Source organism: Ranitomeya imitator, chromosome 1 (genome assembly GCF_032444005.1).
Source record: "Ranitomeya imitator isolate aRanImi1 chromosome 1, aRanImi1.pri, whole genome shotgun sequence".
Taxonomy (NCBI): domain Eukaryota; kingdom Metazoa; phylum Chordata; class Amphibia; order Anura; family Dendrobatidae; genus Ranitomeya; species Ranitomeya imitator.
In genome coordinates this window covers 936,718,096-936,737,067 of record NC_091282.1, presented here as the reverse complement: position 1 = coordinate 936,737,067, position 18,972 = coordinate 936,718,096, and the positions used below count along the sequence as shown (strand labels likewise).

Sequence of the window (18,972 nt, the reverse complement as noted above, 5' to 3'; positions counted from 1 at the left end):
GTGTACCCCCCTCTGGTATGTGTAAAGCCACTGAATGCTATGGGCATCTCACACCTGAAGGTGATCAGTGTGTCACCATGGCTGGGCACAGTAGTGGCATGTATAGGCTTTTTTCCTAATAGGGTTAGTGATGCTATCTCGTGCTATTCCAGCACAGCCCAGGCTGCACAGGACGCTGACTATATCCCTGTCAGTCCATACAGCACCGCGTGCCCAGGAGCGATCAGCAGGTTGTGGCCGGCAGCCAACCTGTCAGTGCGGGCGGTCAGCGTCTGGGGTCGCCATAGAAACGCGTCCTGCTCTGTGGGAGGCACCTGGTGGTGAGGCAGCAGCTGCGCTGGGAGCCGGTCTGTGTCACAGTAGGTATAATGGGCGATCCGAGGTTCTGTACGATCGGTGCTGGTGTAAAGCACGGAACTGTCCTGTGCATGGGGCCGGGGTATCAACTCGTGGTAGTCCCTGATCCTGTGTACTGCAGTGTTTGTAACCAAAGACCTGCGACATAGATGACCTGTGACATCACTGATCTTATATATGTGTATATATATATCTATATATATATATATATATATATATATATAGATATATATATACATACTTACATACTTGCATTATATATTATGATCAGTGATGTCACAGTCCATGTGATCATCTATGTCCAAGGTCTTTAGTTACAAACACTGTAGTACACAGGAGCAGTGACTACCACTGATTGATGCACTGGCCCCATGCACAGTATGTATACAGGTGCTTCTCACAAAATTAGAATATCATCAAATTTATTTCCGTTCTTCAATACAAAAAGTGAATCTCATATATTATATGGAGTCATTACAGAGTGATGTATTTCAGGTGTTTATTTCTATTAGGCCAGGATCACACACGCGAGAAACACGTCCGTGTCTCGCATGTGAAATCCAAGCTCTGGCGCCGGCACTTGGGAGCGGAGCATGCGGCTGTACGCTCCACTCCACAGTGCCGGCGCCAGAGCTTGGATTTCACATGCGAGACACGGACGTGTTTCTCGCGTGTGTGATCCTGGCCTTAGGGTATGTTCCCACGGTCACGCTGTGGGTTGGACGCTGCGCACATCCGCAGCGACCAGATGTTACGGCATAGTGGATGGGATTTCAAAAAATCCCATTTCCACTATTCTTGCACCGGCACTCGCGGCTTCCCTGCGGAGACGCACATGTGGCGCATCTTTCCGGACAGCCGCAGCATGTCTACTTATCTTGCGGAGATGCTCAGTCTCCGCAAGATAAATATCACCAGTCCAATGGAGAGAGGGAGAGCGAGAGAGACTTTTTCCCGGATATGAAAATCCTTCCGGGCATGCTCAGAGGGGAGAAACGTGATACATCGCTGGATTCCAGTGTGTGATGGTCAGCGACGGATCCTGCGTCACTAAACTTCCATTATAGTCCACGACGGGCAGCGCAGGAAGCGTCGCTGACCGATTTTCCGACGTGCAGAAAGAAGTTCCTCTGAGGGTATGTGTCCACCTTCAGGATGGCTGGCGGTTTAGTCGGAGCGGTTTTGCCGCTCTGCGCTAAACTCTGCCTTTTCTGGGGACGCGATGATGCCGGATGTGTTCATAGCACACATCTGGGATCATCGCACCCATCGCATAGGGCCCTGTGCTATATCTTGCGGCGACGCAGCGTCGCCGCAAGATATACGGACATGCTGCGATCTGAAAAGACGCGCAGCATGTCCGGAGTCGCAGAGCCGCCGCGTGCGTATTACCACGCATAGTGGAATGGGATTTCATTAAATCCCCTCCACTATGCTGTAACATCTGGACACTGCGTGTTTGACGCTGTGTCTCTATGCAGCGTCAAACACGCAGCGTTTACTACACGTGGACACATACCCTGAACGTTCCACAACGGACCGCTATTTTCCGACGGATCCAGTGCACGACGGATCAAACGGATGGCCATCCGTCACAATTCGTCGCTAATACAAGCCTATGGGAAAATGCACATTTTTTTTGCATGATCCTGCATTCTCAGAAATCGACGAATTGTGACGCAGGGCCGTATTTAGAGTTTCTGCTGCCCTAGGCACTTTTCATGCTGCCTCCCCCATCGGTGAGTATGACTAATACAGACACTGTCGGCAGTGACTTAGGCTACTTTCACTTCAGCAATTTTTGCCATTTGCGGCAGATCCGGCAGTTTTTCCACATCTGCCGCACAACGGATCACATACAGCAGCAGTGCGTTCGGCCTCATTCATTCCCTTCTGCTAATAGGACATGTGCATCTTTTGCGGTTTTGCCGCGATCCAGCAAATGTGGTGCTTGCAGCAACGGGAAAAAAAGCTGCTAGCAGTGTTTTTCTGTCTCATTGTATGGGCAAAACCGCAAGTGCCGTACATGTCCGCAAGTTCCATAGGGAATGAATGAGGCCAAATCTATGCATATGCCCATGTAGCTCTTTCAAAGACAATTCCAGCAATATTTTTATATGTTCAGTCCATTCATCTGAAATCAATTTGCATACATATGCAAATGAGGGAGTAGATCTGTTACTCCAACTCTATACCTCCTCAGGGCCACCTCTTCCTGATCGACTTACAGCTCTTTTTTCCAGAAAGAAACACAGCATACAGGCTGTCAGTGAAGCAAAAGGAGGTGGCACTCTGCGGGAAATAGAGCTGGAGTGGTAGAGGGTGAAGATCCACCATAGTCATTAGGCATTATATATATATATTGAAATGCTGATTTCTGAATAAGAGAGAAAGGGACTGACCATATAAAGGTATTTATGGAGTTTGTCTTTGAAAGAGCTACATGCACATATAAAACATTTGGAGGGGTGAAATCCTGCAGACAGACTGCCTTTAAATAAATATACTGTCACTGTCCCCGTGTTTGTATGGCTAAGTAATGAAGAGAAAATGAGTGGCAGCCATAGATCTCACTTCCAGTTAATGTCCCATGAACCCGAGAGTCGACACTGGTGGAACAGAGCCAACAGAAGTGGTCAGCCTTCACAGAACTGCGGTGACAGTGCGGGCAAGGCTTTCGCTAGGAATTTTGGGGCCCCATACTGGCAAAATTTCTGAGCCCACTTGAGACTCCGCCCAGATTCCACCCCAGTTCTGCCTGCACACCCTCAAGCCTTCTACAGTCCCAACGCCCGCTCATGGAAAAACTCATCTTCTGCACCACATCCTCACCAATCTGATATTAACAGTTCTCAGCAGACAGCAGATCACTTACATAGCTAGCAGCTTTTGTTTTGGCCAAAATAATTTTTAAGCCACCACCACAACAAGATAGACTCTTTTGGTTGGGCCTTACTCTACTCTAACCTATTAAGCATTTCTTAAAATATCCAATACTCTTTTTAGGTATATTTTTATTTGTTTTTAAGGGATTGAGTCACATATATTTTTTAGAATGACCTTTAATACCACATTCAAGAGAGGAACACCATCACACCATGACCAGATGACATATTACCACCACATAGTGATGGAATAATACCACATACAAGGAACAAATACCTCCATACCATGACCAGATCACATATTACCATCACACAGTGACCAAATAATACCACATACAGGGAGAAATACCGCCACACCATAACCAGATCACATACTACCACCACATAGTGACCGAATACTACAATACTGATCCTTAATAACAAAAACACAACACTAATGCCATCATATACAGGAGCTCTGTATATAATGTCAGTGTATAGGTAATACAGTGATCACCAGTGACATTATACACAAGAGCTCTGTATATAGTGTCAGTGTACAGGTAACACAGCAGACCGCCATAATTTTTTCCAGCCAGGACTTGTCTCTGCATAAAATAACACATAGTTACCTAGAGCCCCGCTTCCTGAGCACATTCCCTACTTTTTTCCTTTCTTCTACTACACTACACATCTGAATACAGATGTGCACCCACCATTAATATACAATTAGTTAATCCACCAATATGCCTCCATCAACTATAAATAGCCATTTTCCCCACTTAATAAACATATACATTAATTAACCCCTGTACTCTTTCCCACAATTCCTTACCAGTCACTGCATCCTCAATAACCCCCACTATGTGCCTCCAGCTCCCCCGATTCATTATATTTACATGCCCCTTCTGACCCAATTCATTGTCATGTCTTCTCTCTCCCACCCCCACCTCTATTCATTTTCAACTGCTCTCCCCCCACATTCAATACATCATTTACTCTCACCACCCTGAAAATTCATCCTTATTTGCTCTCCCCATCCCCCACCTTCAATTCAATTGCTGTCCGCCGTCCCTCACGTCATCATTTGCAGTCCCTCTCACATCATCATTTGCTGTCGTCCTCCCCCTCACTTCATCATTTGCAGTCCCCTTTCCCCTCACTTCATCATTCGCAGTCCCCCATTTTCCCTTCACTTCATAATGTTCAGTCCCCTTCCATTCATGTGCAGTCCCCCATCCCCTCCCTCACATCATTTGCAGCCCTCCTCCATCATTTGCAGCCCCTCCATCATTTGCAGCCCCCCTCCATCATTTGCAGCCATCCCCTTCTCCATCATGTCCAGCTCCTCCCTCCATCCTTCATGTGCAGATCTCCCACCATCCATCATGTGCAAACCCCCCCTCCATTCATCATGTCCAGATCCCCTCTCCATCCATCATGTGCAGATCCCCCTCCATCCATCATGTGCAGACCCCCCCTCCATCATGTGCAGATCTCCCTCCATCCATCATGTGCAGACCCCCCTCCATCCATCATGTTGCTGTCCCCCCTCCATCCATCATGTGCAGATCCCCCCTCCATCCATCATGTGCAGATCCCTCCTCCTCCATCCATCATGTGCAGATCCCCCTCCAGCCATCAAGTGCAGACCCCCCTCCATCATGTGCAGACCCCCCTCCATCCATCATGTGCAGACCCCCTCCATCCATCATGTGCAGACCCCCTCCATCCATCATGTGTAGATCCCCCTCCATCCATCATGTGCAGACCCCCTCCATCCATCATGTGCAGACCCCCTCCATCCATCATGTGCAGACCCCCCTCCATCCATCATGTTGCTGTCCCCCCTCCATCCATCATGTGCAGATCCCCCCTCCATCCATCATGTGCAGATCCCTCCTCCTCCATCCATCATGTGCAGATCCCCCTCCAGCCATCAAGTGCAGACCCCCCTCCATCATGTGCAGACCCCCCTCCATCCATCATGTGCAGACCCCCTCCATCCATCATGTGCAGACCCCCTCCATCCATCATGTGTAGATCCCCCTCCATCCATCATGTGCAGATCCCCTTCCATCCATTATGTGCAGATCCCCCCGTCCATTCATCATGTGCAGATCCCTCCTCCATCCATCATGTGCAGATCCCCCTCCATCCATCATGTGCAGACCCCCTCCATCCATCAAGTGCAGACCCCCCTCCATCATGTGCAGATCTCCCTCCATCCATCATGTGCAGACTCCCCTCCATCCATCATGTGAAGATCCCCCTCCATCATGTGCAGACCCCCCTCCATCCATCATGTGTAGATCCCCCCCTCCATCCATCATGTGCAGATCCCCCTTCCATCCATCATGTGCAGATCCCCCCTCCATCCATCATGTGTAGATCCCCCTCCATCCATCATGTGTAGATCCCCCTCCATCCATCATGTGCAGATCCCCCTCCATCCATCATGTGCAGACCCCCTCCATCCATCAAGTGCAGACCCCCCTCCATCATGTGCAGATCTCCCTCCATCCATCATGTGCAGACTCCCGTCCATCCATCATGTGAAGATCCCCCTCCATCATGTGCAGACCCCCCTCCATCCATCATGTGTAGATCCCCCCCTCCATCCATCATGTGCAGATCCCCCTTCCATCCATCATGTGCAGATCCCCCCTCCATCCATCATGTGTAGATCCCCCTCCATCCATCATGTGTAGATCCCCCTCCATCCATCATGTGCAGATCCCCCTCCATCCATCATGTGCAGATCCCCCTCCATTCATCATGTGCAGATCCCTCCTCCATCCATCATGTGCAGACCCCTTCCATCCATCAAGTGCAGACCCCCCTCCATCATGTGCAGACTCCCCTCCATCCATCATGTGCAGACCCCCCTCCATCCATCATGTGTAGATCCCCCCTCCATCCATCATGTGCAGATCCCCCTTCCATCCATCATGTGCAGATCTCCCTCCATCCATCATGTGCAGATCCCCCCTCCATCCATCATGTGCAGACCCCCTCCCTCCATCATGTGCAGACCCCCCTCCATCCGTCATGTGTAGATCCCCCTCCATCCGTCATGTGCAGATCCCCCTTCCATCCATCATGTGCAGATTCCCCCTCCATCCAACATGTGCAGACCCCCTCCCTCTATCAACTGCAGACCCCCTCCATCATGTGCAGATCCCCCCTCCATCCATCATGTGCAGACCCCCCTCCATCATGTGCAGACCCCCCTCCATCCATCATGTGCAAACCCCCCTCCATCCATCATGTGCAGATCACCCTCCATCCATCATGTGCAGATGTCCCTCCATCCATCATGTGCAGATCCCTCCTCCATCCATCATGTGCAGATCCCTCCTCCATCCATCATGTGCAGATCCCTCCTCCATCCATCATGTGCAGATCCCTCCTCCATCCATCATGTGCAGATTCCTCCTCCATCCATCATGTGCAGATCCCTCCTCCATCCATCATGTGCAGATTCCCCTCCATCCATCATGTGCAGATCCCCCTCCATCCATCATGTGCAGACCCCCTCCATCCATCATGTGCAGACCCCCTCCATCCATCATGTGCAGACCCCCTCCATCCATCATGTGCAGACCCCCTCCATCCATCAAGTGCAGACCCCCTCCATCATGTGCAGATCCCCCCTCCATCCATCAAGTGCAGACCCCCTCCATCATGTGCAGACCCCCCTCCATCCATCATGTGCAGATCCCTCCTCCATCCATCATGTGCAGATCCCCTCCATCATGTGCAGATCTCCCTCCATCATGTGCAGATCCCCCCTCCATCCATCATGTGCAGATCCCCATAATCTCCAGAACAGACCAGAGGCAGATATATATTAAACCCCCACCCCACTCACTCTATCTGAGACTGGGTGCAAAGAATGCCAGTGCTGTTGCTGCTGTCATTGCTCCAGCTATCCAGACAGAAACAAGCCTGAGGAGTCTGAGGGAAGTGGTGAGCCGTGCAGCAAGCAGTGTGAGGGCAGGAGGGAGATCATGTTTACTACATGTGTACTGCTCTGCCGCTGTGAGTGCCAGGCCAGCAATGTGTGTCCCAGTCAGGTCGGGAGACAGGGCGCCGCCATTCCACCTCAGCCCCACCCCCGGTAAGTGGACTGTGTCAGCAGGGAGTAGGGAGAGTCGGCACCAGCACCACATGTACTGACTACCGCTCTGCCGCCCCCTGTCTTCAGGGATGCACCGACATCCTCTCCTCACTCACTCCTCAGCAGTGACTCGCCGGAGACCCAATCTCCCTGCAGCAGCCGGAAGACTGAGGTGGGTGGGCGGGGCGACCCCGGACTTTAAAAAAAAAAAAAAAAATTTTCAAACTTGCTCAGGTGCTGCCCCCCTCGAATTGTCCCGCCCTAGGCACATGCCCTCAAGTGCCTAGTGGCAAATACGGCCCTGTTGTGATGGAAGCTGAAAAACGCAAGTGTGAAAGTAGCCTAAGCCACAAAACGTCATTGCTAAAGAAGCTGGCTGTTCACAGAGTGCTGTATCCAACCATATTAATGGAAAGTTGAGTGGAAAGAAAAACTGTGGTAGAAAAAGGTGCACAAGCAACCGGGAAAACCACAACCTTGAAAGGATTGTTAAGAAAAGGCCCTTAAAAAATTTGGGCAGATTCACAAGGAGTGGAATGCTGGAATTTCAGGGCCCCCTTGAAACTCCGCCCAGGCTCCACTCTAGCCCCACTTCCACCCCTCGAACTTTCCACAGTCCCACCACTCTTTCTTGTAAAACTCCACTTCTGCACCATGTCCTCATCAATCACGCATTAACAGTTCCCATCACCAGATCACATACATAGCCAGCAACTTTTGTGTTGGCCAAAAGATTTTTTTAATCCACCACCAAGGTAGACTCTTTTGGCCAGGCTCTACTCTATTGTAACTTATTACACATTTGTTAAAATATCCAATACAATTTTAGATACATTTTTATTTATTTTTACATTTTTTAATAGACCAATAATATGACATACAGGAGATTAATACCACTGCACCATCACCAGACCACTTATTACCACCAAATAGTGACCAAATAATGCCACATACAAGGAACAAATACTGCCACACCATGACCAGATCACATATTACCACCACAGTGACCGAATAATAACACGCACTAGGAACAAATAACGCCACATCATGACCAGATAATATATTACCACCACATAGTGGCCGAATAATACCACATACAAGGATCAAATACCATCACACCATGACCAGATCACATATTACCACCACATGGTGACCAATAATACCACATACAAGGAAAAAATACCACCACACTATGACCAGACCACATATTACCACTACATAGTGACTGAATAATGGCACATACAAGGAAAAAATACCGCCACACCATGACCAGATCACATATTACCACCACATATTGACTGAATATTTCAATACTGATCATTAATAAAAAAGAAAATACAATAGTAATGCCATTATACACAGGAGATCTGTATTTAGTATACAGTGTCCGTGTACCGGTAATACACTTGATCACTGGTGACATTATACACAGGATCTCTCTATATAGTGTATAGTGTACACCATAAGTGTATAATGCACCTACATAGTATAATGCAGCCCCATAGCAGTAAAATGCATCCCCATAGTATAAAGCAGCTCCATAATAGCATAATGCAGCCCCATAACAGTATAATGCTGCCCAATAACAGTATAATGCAGCCCCATTGTACTATAATGCAGTCCCAAAGCGGTATGATACACCCTATAATAGTATAATGCACCCTCATTGTGTAAAGCAGCCCCAATACTGTATTTTGCACCCCCATAGTATCATGCAGCCCCATAGTGGTATAATGAATCCATAGTATAATGCAGTCCCACAGCAGTATAATGCACCCTCATAGCAGTATAATGCAGCCCCATAGCAGTATAATGCACCCCATAGTATAATGCACCCATAGTATAATGTACCCCCATAGTATAATGCACCCCCATAGTAGTATAATGCAGCCCCATAGTGGTATAATGCACCCCCATAGTATAATGCAGCCCCATAGTGGTATAATGCAGCCCCATAGTAGTATAATGCAGCCCCCATAACAGTATAATGCACCCCATAGTATAATGCAGCCCCATAGGGGTATATTGCACCACCATAGGGGGTATAATGCAGCCCATAGTATAATGCAGACCTATATGGTATAATGCACCCCCATAGTGTATAATCTGCCCCATAATGCAGCTTTACAAAAAAATGTAAAAAGTTTCTTCTTACCTGGCTGAGATCCACCGCTGTCCTCTACTCGATTCATCTGAGAAAACACCACAGAAAAAAACAGGCAAAGGTGCTTACCTGTCCAGGCCTAAAATCAAATGCACTACTTTGGGCAGGAGCCCAAGTAAAGATGGCGACTACACAGGTGTGGTAATACCATGAGACAGCCTGCCTACAATCAGGGATTGGCTGCTTGGCACACAAGTGCAAACAAATAATCTGCAGCAGTGTTCACACAGAGTATGCACAGCATCTGGATCATAGCCTATTAGTAACACCCTGTGGCGGGCTGCCCAGTGTTAACTGTAATGCGTCCTGTGTGAACAGAGGCCACAGTCTACAAAGTCATCTGGGCCCAACTGCACCTCAAAAAGTAAAAGTAGAAAAAAAGTGCACAAGAACATATCAAAATATGTAAGGTATTAGTTATATTGTGGCCACAATACGTAAGCTAGCAACCCACGTCAAGGGTCCTCACGCTTGCCAGTCCTACTTTAAAACTAGTGACATTATAGTGCATTTGATTTGAGGCCTGGACAGGTAAGCACCTTTGCCTGTTTTTTCTGTGGTGTTTTCTCTACAATAGTGGAGTTTTTTTCCTCATTTTTTTCCTCCTGTTGTGATTTTGCTGTGCGAGTAGGACTGGCAAGCGTGAGGACCCGTGACGGGGGTTGCCAACCTTTAGTGAAACACTTGGGGGTTCAATACATCTAGATAAGTTCCTTGGGGGGTCTAGTTTCCAATATGGGGTCACTTGGGGGGTTCTTCTGTTTAGGCACATCAGTGGCTCTGCAAATGCAACATGACGCCCGCAGACCATTCTATCAAAGTCTGCATTCCAAAATGTCACTATTTCCCTTCTGAGCTCTGCCATGCGCCCAAACAGTGGTTCCCCCCCACATATGGGGTATCAGCATACTCAGGACAAATTGCACAACAACTTTTGGGGTCCAATTTCCCCGGATACCCTTGGGGAAAATAAAAAATTGCGGCCTAAAAATCATTTTTGTGGAAAAAAATTATTTTTTTAATTTTCACGGCTCTACATTATAAAATTATAAAACACTGCTCCTTCTCTTCCAAGCTCTGCCATACTCCCAAACAGTGGTTTACCCCCATATATGGAGTATCGACGTACTCAGGACAAATTGCACAACAACTTTTGAGGTCCAATTTCTCTTGTTACCCTTGGGAAAATTAAAAAATGGGGACGTTAAGATCATTTTTGTGAAATAAAATATGATTTTTTAGTTTTACAGCTCAACATTATATACTTCTGTGAAGCACCTGGGGGTTCAAAGTGCTCACCACACATCTAGATAAGTTCCTTATTGGGTCTACTTTCCAAAATGGTTTTGTTTGTGGGAGGTTTCCACTGTTTAGGCACATAAGGGGCTCTCCAAACATGACTTGGCGTCCTATCTCAATTCCAGCCAATTTTGCATTGAAAAGTCAAATGGCGCTGCTTCCCTTCCGGACTCTGCCATGCCCCCAAACACTGGTTTACTCCCACATATGGGGTATCATCTTACTCAGGACAAATTGCACAACAACTTTTGGGGTCCAATGTCTCCTGTTACCCTTGGTAAAATAAAAAAAATTGGATCTGAAATAATTTTTTTGTGAAAAAAAAGTTAAATGTTCATTTTTTTTAAAACATTCCAAAAATTCCTGTGAAGCACCTGAAGGGTTAATAAACTTTTTGAATGTGGTTTTGAGCACCTTGAGGGGTGCAGTTTTTAGAATGGTGTCACTTTTGGGTATTTTCTATCATATGGACTCCTCAAAATGACTTCAAATGTGATGTGATCCCTAAAAAACAAAATGGTGTAAAAATGAGAAATCGCTGGTCAAATTTTAACCTTATAACTCCCTAACAAAAAAAATGTTGGTTCCAAATTTGGGCCAATGTAAAGTAGACATGTGAAAATGTTAGTTATTAAGTATTTTGTGTGACATATCTGTGTGATTTAAGGGCATGAAAATTCAAAGTTGGAAAATTGTGAAATTTTCAAAATTTTCACCAAATTTCCATTTTTTTCACAAATAAAGACAAGTCATATCACAGAAATTTTACCACTATTATGAAGTACCATGTGTCATGAGAAAACATTGTCAGAATCACCAGGATCCATTGAAGCGTTCCAGAGTTATAACCTCACAAAGGGACAGTGGTCAGAATTGTAAAAATTGGCCTGGTCATTAACATGCAAACCACCCAGGGGTAAAGGGGTTAAAGAAGTGCTTTACTCACCTTCGCCTTCCAGTGTTGAGTCTCCAACACTGCTCACGGTGTCCAGTATTGGTGCTGATGTCAGGTTGACAGCTCAGCAGCCAATTAGTAATCTAATTGGCTCTGAGCAGGATATTCTACATGGGCAGAGTAGCTGAGCTCACTGATTGGCTGCCATGCTGTCGATGTGATGCCAGCACCGCAGCCAATATTGGACACAGGGACTATCACGAAAACTCGGGGAGGGTGAGTAAATCAACATTTTTGTTTTTACAAAAATAGCACCCATGAACTTAATTGGACAACCCCTTTAAGAATGGTAGTAGACTTCCCAATGTTAGATAAGACAGTGAGACTAATGTGCCAAATATTGCAAGTCAATTACATTTTTTTGTGTTTAAATTATGACTTTGTATGCATGTTGATTGGTTTTACTCAATATTTTTTCTAATATTGGGGAGTATAGCCAATCAGCATGCATAAAAATTCGCAATTTAAACGCAAAAAATGCAATTTACTTGCGATACTTGGCACATTGGTGTCACTGTCTTATCTCTGCTCTGGATGGACAGGTGTCTGCCTGCATACTCCGCATTGTTTCTGGCATGCCTGGCTGACGTTGGGTTCCCTTTAATGGTGGAGATATTAGTGCTTTTATTCTGCAGTCTCTCTTTAAGGTGGCTTTAACCTATCTAGAACATGCAACTTGTTTGCAATTTTTAGTGTAGAAATACAATCAATAACTAGTTGCAGGCCGGGCTGTCTACACCCTTTCCTGACAAAGCACATTTTCAGGATTTTTTGCCTATGTAGTTCAAAATGCTCTAAATTTTGTGACACATGAGGCTTTATTTTTATATCACTCTCATATTCTCTCTTTTGTTTTTGCTGACATCGAGTGATATACAGTAGATAGGAAAATAAAGGCAGTAAGTGTCTGTTTTCCCATCTTTTTATTTTTTCATGATCTTTAACCCCCTTTCTGACCTTGGATGTACTATCCCGTTGAGGTGACTTGGGCCTATCTGACCCTCGACGGGATAGTACGTCATAGCGATTGGCCGCGCTCACGGGGGAATCGCGGCCGGGTGTCAGCTGCCTATCGCAGCTGACATCCGGCGCTATGTGCCAGGAGCGATCACGGACCGCCCCCGGCACATTAACCCCCGGCACACCGCGATCAAACATAATCACGGTGTGCCGGCGGTATAGGGAAGCATCGCGCAGGGAGGGGGCTCCCTGCGGGCTTCCCTGAGACCCCCGCAGCAACGCGATGTGATCGCATTGCTGCGAGGGTCTCTTACCTCCTCCTCCTCCTCCTTGCAGGCCCGGATCCAAGATGGCCACGGCATCCAGGTCCTGCAGGGAGGGAGGTGGCTTCACAGCGCCTGCTCAGAGCAGGCACTGTGAAGCCTGGAGCTGTGCTTGTCAGATCGCTGATCTGACACCGTGCACAGCAAAGTGTCAGATCAGCGATCTTACACTATAACATGTAAAAAAAAATATTTAAAAAAAATTCCCCCCCCCAAAAAAAATATTATTCCTATAAATACATTTCTTTATCTAAATAAAAAAAACAATAAAAGTACACATATTTAGTATCGCCGCGTCCGTAACGACTCCACTTATAAAACTATATCACTAGTTAACCCCTTCAGTGAACACCGTAAAAAAAAAAAAAAAAACGAGGCAAAAAACAACGCTTTATTCTCATACTGCCAAACAAAAAGTGGAATAACACGCGATCAAAAAGAAGGATATAAATAAACATGGTACCGCTGAAAACGTCATCTTGTCCCGCAAAAAACGAGCTGTGACACAACTTCATCAGCAAAAAAATAAAAAAGTTATAGTCCTCAGAATAAAGCGATGCAAAAATAATTATTTTTTCTCTAAAATAGTTATCGTATAAAAGCGCCAAAACATAAAAAAATGATATAAATGAGGTATTGCTGTAATCGTACTGACCCGAAGAATAAAACTGATTTATCAATTTTACCAAACGTGGAACGGTATAAATGCCTCCCCCAAAAGAAGTTCATGCATAGCTGGTTTTTGGTCATTCTGCCTCACAAAAATTGGAATAAAAAGCGATAAAAAAATGACACGTGCCCGAACATGTTACCAATAAAAACGTTAACTCGTCTAGCAAAAAACAAGACCTCACATGAATCTGTGGACTCAAATATGGAAAAATTATAGCTCTCAAAATGTGGTAACGCAAAAAAATATTTTTTGCAATAAAAAGCGTCTTTCAGTGTGTAACGGCTGCCAATCATAAAAATCTGCTAAATAACCCACTATAAAAGTAAATCAAACCCCCCTTCATCACCCCCTCAGTTAGGGAAAAATTAAAAAAAATGTATTTATTTCCATTTTCCCGTTAGGGTTAAGGTTAGGGTTAGAGCTAGGGTTAGGGCTAGGGTTAGGGCTAGGGTTAGGGTTAGGGCTAGGGTTAGGGCTAGGGTTAGGGTTAGGGCTAGGGTTAGGGCTAGGGTTAAAGCTACAGTTAGGGTTGGGGCTAAAGTTAGGTTTAGGGTTGGGGCTAAAGTTAGAGTTAGGGTTTGGATTACATTTACGGTTGGGAATAGGGTTAAGGGTGTGTCTGGGTTAGAGGTGTGGTTAGGGTTACCATTGGGATTAGGGTTAGCGGTGTGTTTGCATTAGGGTTTCAGTTATAATTGGGGGGTTTCCACTGTTTAGGCATATCAGGGGCTCTCCAAACGCGACATGGCGTCCGATCTCAATTCCAGCTAATTCTGCATTGAAAAAGTAAAACAGTGCTCCTTCCCTTCCGAGCTCTCCCGTGTGCCCAAACAGGGGTTTACCCCAACATATGGGGTATCAGCGTAGTCAGGACAAATTGGACAACAACTTTTGGGGTAATAGTTTTCCTGTTATCATTGGGAAAATACAAAACTGGGGGCTAAAAAATAATTTTTGTGGGAAAAAAAAGATTTTTTATTTTCACGGCTCTGCATTATAAACTGTAGTGAAACACTTGGGGGTTCAAAGTTCTCACAACACATCTAGATAAGTTCCTTGGGGTTCTAGTTTCCAATATGGGGTCACTTGTGGGGGGTTTCTACTGTTTAGGTACATTAGGGGCTCTGCAAACGCAATGTGACGCCTGCAGACCAATCCATCTAAGTCTGCATTCCAAATGGCGCTCCTTCCCTTCCGAGCCCTCCCATGCGCCCAAACAGTGGTTGCCCCCCACATATGGGGTATCAGCGTACTCAGGAGAAATTGGACAACAACGTTTGGGGTCTAATTTCTCCTGTTACCCTTGGGAAAATACAAAACTGGGGGCTAAAAAATAATTTTTGTGGGAAAAAATGTTTGTTTTATTTTTACGGCTCTGATTTATAAACTACTGTGAAACCCTTGGTGTGTCAAAGTGCTCACCACACATCCAGATAAGTTCCTTAGGAGGTCTACTTTTCAAAATGGTGTCACTTGTGGGGTGTTTCAATGTTTAAGCACATCAGTGGCTCTCCAAATGCAACATGGCATCCCATCTCAATTCCTGTCAATTTTGCATTGAAATGTCAAACGGCGCTCCTTCCCTTCCGAGCTCTCCCATGTGCCCAAACTGTGGTTTACCCCCACATATGAGGTATCAGCGTACTCAAAACAAATTGTTCAACTCTTGGGGTCCATTTTCTCCTGTTACCCATGGTAAAATAAATCAAATTGGAGCTGAAGTAAATTTTTGGTGAAAAAAAGTTAAATGTTCATTTTTATTTAAACATTCCAAAAATTCCTGTGAAGTATATCCCCAGTAGAGTTGAGCGACCTTGACCTTTATAGAGTCGAGCCGGGTTTCGCGAAATCCGACTATCTCAAAAGTCGAGTCGAGTGGAATCGGACGATTATCGTGAAAAGTCGGGGATCGACCGAAACACGAAACCCAATGCAAGTCAATGGGGGAGCATAGTCGGCAGTGAGTAGAGGCCAGGAAAACATGTACAGAGCCCATTGTATTGGCAAAAACATCCATTCTTGCTACTGAAGCTTGTCAATCATAATTTAGCTTATAATAATTGTAAGGCATTTGAAATTGGGGGTCATTTGGCTAAAGTTGTGGGGGGTAGGGCTGGTTCAAGCAATTAGTGGGCCCAGGACATCTGGACCACGTCACGGCAGTGGAGCAGGGAGAGGTAAGTATTTCAACTTTGCAAGTGCTGTGATCCTGAGCAAGCAGGGGGGGCCCACTCGTTGGCATTGGCACTGGCACAGGGCCCTTCAAAGTACAGCGGTGTGTTTGCACGGCGGGGGCGCCTCCCACCGGCAGCAACACTTTTGCGTACTATGAGAGGCCCTGTGCCAGTGACGTCGCCAACGAGTATTCCTCCCCCCACCTGATGAAGGAACCTGCACCTTCATCTGCACCTTCCTCTTTGTCCCCGTGTAAGGTGGTATGGTATGTGGGAAGGGGGACCTCACTTTCAGCAGGGTCACAATCTTGCAGTGTAGCGTGCACGGGGAATGTTGCGTTATGGGTCAATGTAACAGCAGACTCATCTATCACTGGCTGGGCAATGGGCAGGATGAGGGGGAAACAGATATGGGCCCAAAGAATAAAGTGGGCTAAATGCAGTTCAAAATTGGTAACAGGACTAACCAGGGGGTATTGCTTTGTTCAGTGGAGGACAACTGGAATAAGAGGCTGACACAGAGAGCAGGCCCAAATCAGAAAGTATTCTAAATGCAGTTCAAAATTGGCAACAGTAGTAAACCGGCGGCACAGCTTTGTTCACTGTAGGAGAACAGCATGGAGCGGCAGACACAGATAGAAGGCCCCAACCCAACTAGTAGGCCTAATGCAGTGTTGTTTTCAACAACTACTTAAGAAGAGCCAGAAGATCGAAGCAATGGAGACAAAACCTGGGGAACACCTTGGAGTGGAACACACCGTCTCTACACCCCATACCCAATTAGTAGGCCTAATGCAGTGTTGTTTTCAACAACTACTAAAGTAGAGCCAGAAGATCGAAGAAATGGAGACTGGAGAGGAAACCTGGGGAACACCTTGGAGTGGAACACACCGTCTCTACACCCCATACCCAATTTGTAGGCCTAATGCAGTGTAGTTTTCAACAACTACTAAACGAGAGTCAGAAGATCGAAGCAATGGAGAGGAAACCTGGGGAACACCTTGGAGTGGAACACACCGTCTCTACACCCCATACCCAATTTGTAGGCCTAATGCAGTGTAGTTTTCAACAACTACTAAACGAGAGTCAGAAGATTGAAGCAATGGCGAGGAAACCTGGGGAACACCTTGGAGCGGCAGACACCGTTAGTAGGCCCTACCAAAGTAGTAGCCCCAATGCAGTTTTCAAATTCCTAGAGGTTGAAAACCAGACTATTGACGCTCAGCTTTTTTCAAAGGAGGACAGCTGTATTGAGTGGCGCAGACAGACACAGGTAGTAGGCCTTAAACCAAAAATGTGGCTCAATGCAGTTTAAAAAAGGTTACAGGGGTACACAGGCAGCATTGGTCTGGTCAGTGGAGGACAATTTCAATTATGGACCGCAGACAGACTTTGTACGCCTACTATTAAAAAAAGGATGCTCTATGCAATTAAAAATAGGTTCCAGGGGTCCACGGGCAGCAGTGGTGTGGTCAGTGGAGGAGTATTGGAAGGAGGGACCGCAGACAGGCGTAGTAGGCCTAACATAACAAAATTAGGCTGTAGGCACTTTAAAATTGGTTCCAGGGGTACACGGGCAGCAGTGGTGTGGTCAGCGGAGGACAATTTGAATTAGGGACTGCAGACAGACTTTATAGGCTGTCCCCTGTGGACCATGCATCCAACACATTAACCCAGTGCGCCGTAATGGACACGTAACTTTTTGTGGACATGCCTACTGGTCCATGCGTCTCTTGTCAGGTGCACCTTTCTACTGTTTGATTGCCTGAATGCTATGACAATGCATACTTTTTCATGCCGGTGGAGGGCTGGGATGGCTTTTCTCACAAAAGAAGTGTCGACTGGGTAGCTTGAACCGTGGTACAGCGTAGTTCATCTGGGCTTTATAAATATAAAACAAAGAAAAAAAGTAGGCTCCATGCACTTTCAGCTGGGTTCCAGGGATACACGGCCAGCATTGGTCTGGTCAGTGGAGAACTATTGGAAGGAGGGACCGCAGACAGGCTTAGAAGGCCTAACATAATAAAATTGGGCTGTAGGCACTTTATAATTGGTTCCAGGGGTACACGGGCAGCAGTGGTCTGGTCATTGGAGGACAAGTGTAAGGAGGGACCGCAGACAGGCGAAGTAGGCCTAACATAATAAAATATGGCTGTAGGCACTTTAAAATTGGTTCCAGGGGTACACGGGTGTTATGACCTGGTGGTCAGGACAATAATGGACCTGGTGGTTAAGAGCACACGGAATGACCTGATCGTTACTGATAATATAGGACGAGCTCTGGGACGTGGGAACTCTGCTGACCGCAATCCCTAATCCTATCACACACACTAGAAATAGCCGTGGATTGCTCCTAACGCTCCCTATGCAACTCGGCACAGCCTAAGGAACTAGCTAGCCCTGAAGATAGAAAAATAAAGCCTACCTTGCCTCAGAGAAATTCCCCAAAGGAAAAGGCAGCCCCCCACATATAATGACTGTGAGTAAAGATGAAAATACAAACACAGAGATGAAATAGATTTAGCAAAGTGAGGCCCGACTTACTGAACAGACTGAGGATAGGAAAAGTAGCTTTGCGGTCAGCACAAAAACCTACAAAAAGACCACGCAGAGGGCGCAAAAAGACCCTCTGCACCGACTCACGGTGCGGAGGCGCTCCCTCTGCGTCCCAGAGCTTCCAGCAAGCAAGACAACAATCAAAATAGCAAGCTGGACAGAAAAATAGCAAACCAGAGAAAAACAAGCAGGCACTTAGCTTCTGCTGGGAAGACAGGTCACAAGAACGATCCAGGAGTGAACTAGACCAATACTGGAACATTGACAGGTGGCATGGAGCAAAGATTTAGGTGGAGTTAAATAGAGCAGCCAGCTAACGAATTAACCTCGTCACCTGTGGAAGGAAACTCAGAAGCCGCAGCCCCACTCACAGCCACCAGTGGAAGCCCATGGACAGAACCAGCCGAAGTACCATTCATGACCACAGGAGGGAGCTTGACAACCGAATTTACAACACACGGTCAGCCGTGGTCTGGTCAGTGGAGGCCTAGTGGAAGGAGGGACCGCAGACAGGCGTAGTAGGC

General features: G+C 46.5%; 1 protein-coding gene across 1 annotated transcript in view; it reads left to right on the top strand.

Moving 5' to 3' along the window:
- The first annotated feature begins 315 nt into the window (after positions 1-315).
- The window catches only part of STPG2 (sperm tail PG-rich repeat containing 2), a 1,447,347-nt gene continuing 1,428,690 nt past the window's right edge, over positions 316-18,972 (top strand). Inside the window, exon 1 of the mRNA XM_069743604.1 lies at positions 316-359. The gene's annotated coding sequence lies outside the window, so the exon portion shown is untranslated. The remainder of the gene's footprint in view (positions 360-18,972) is intronic.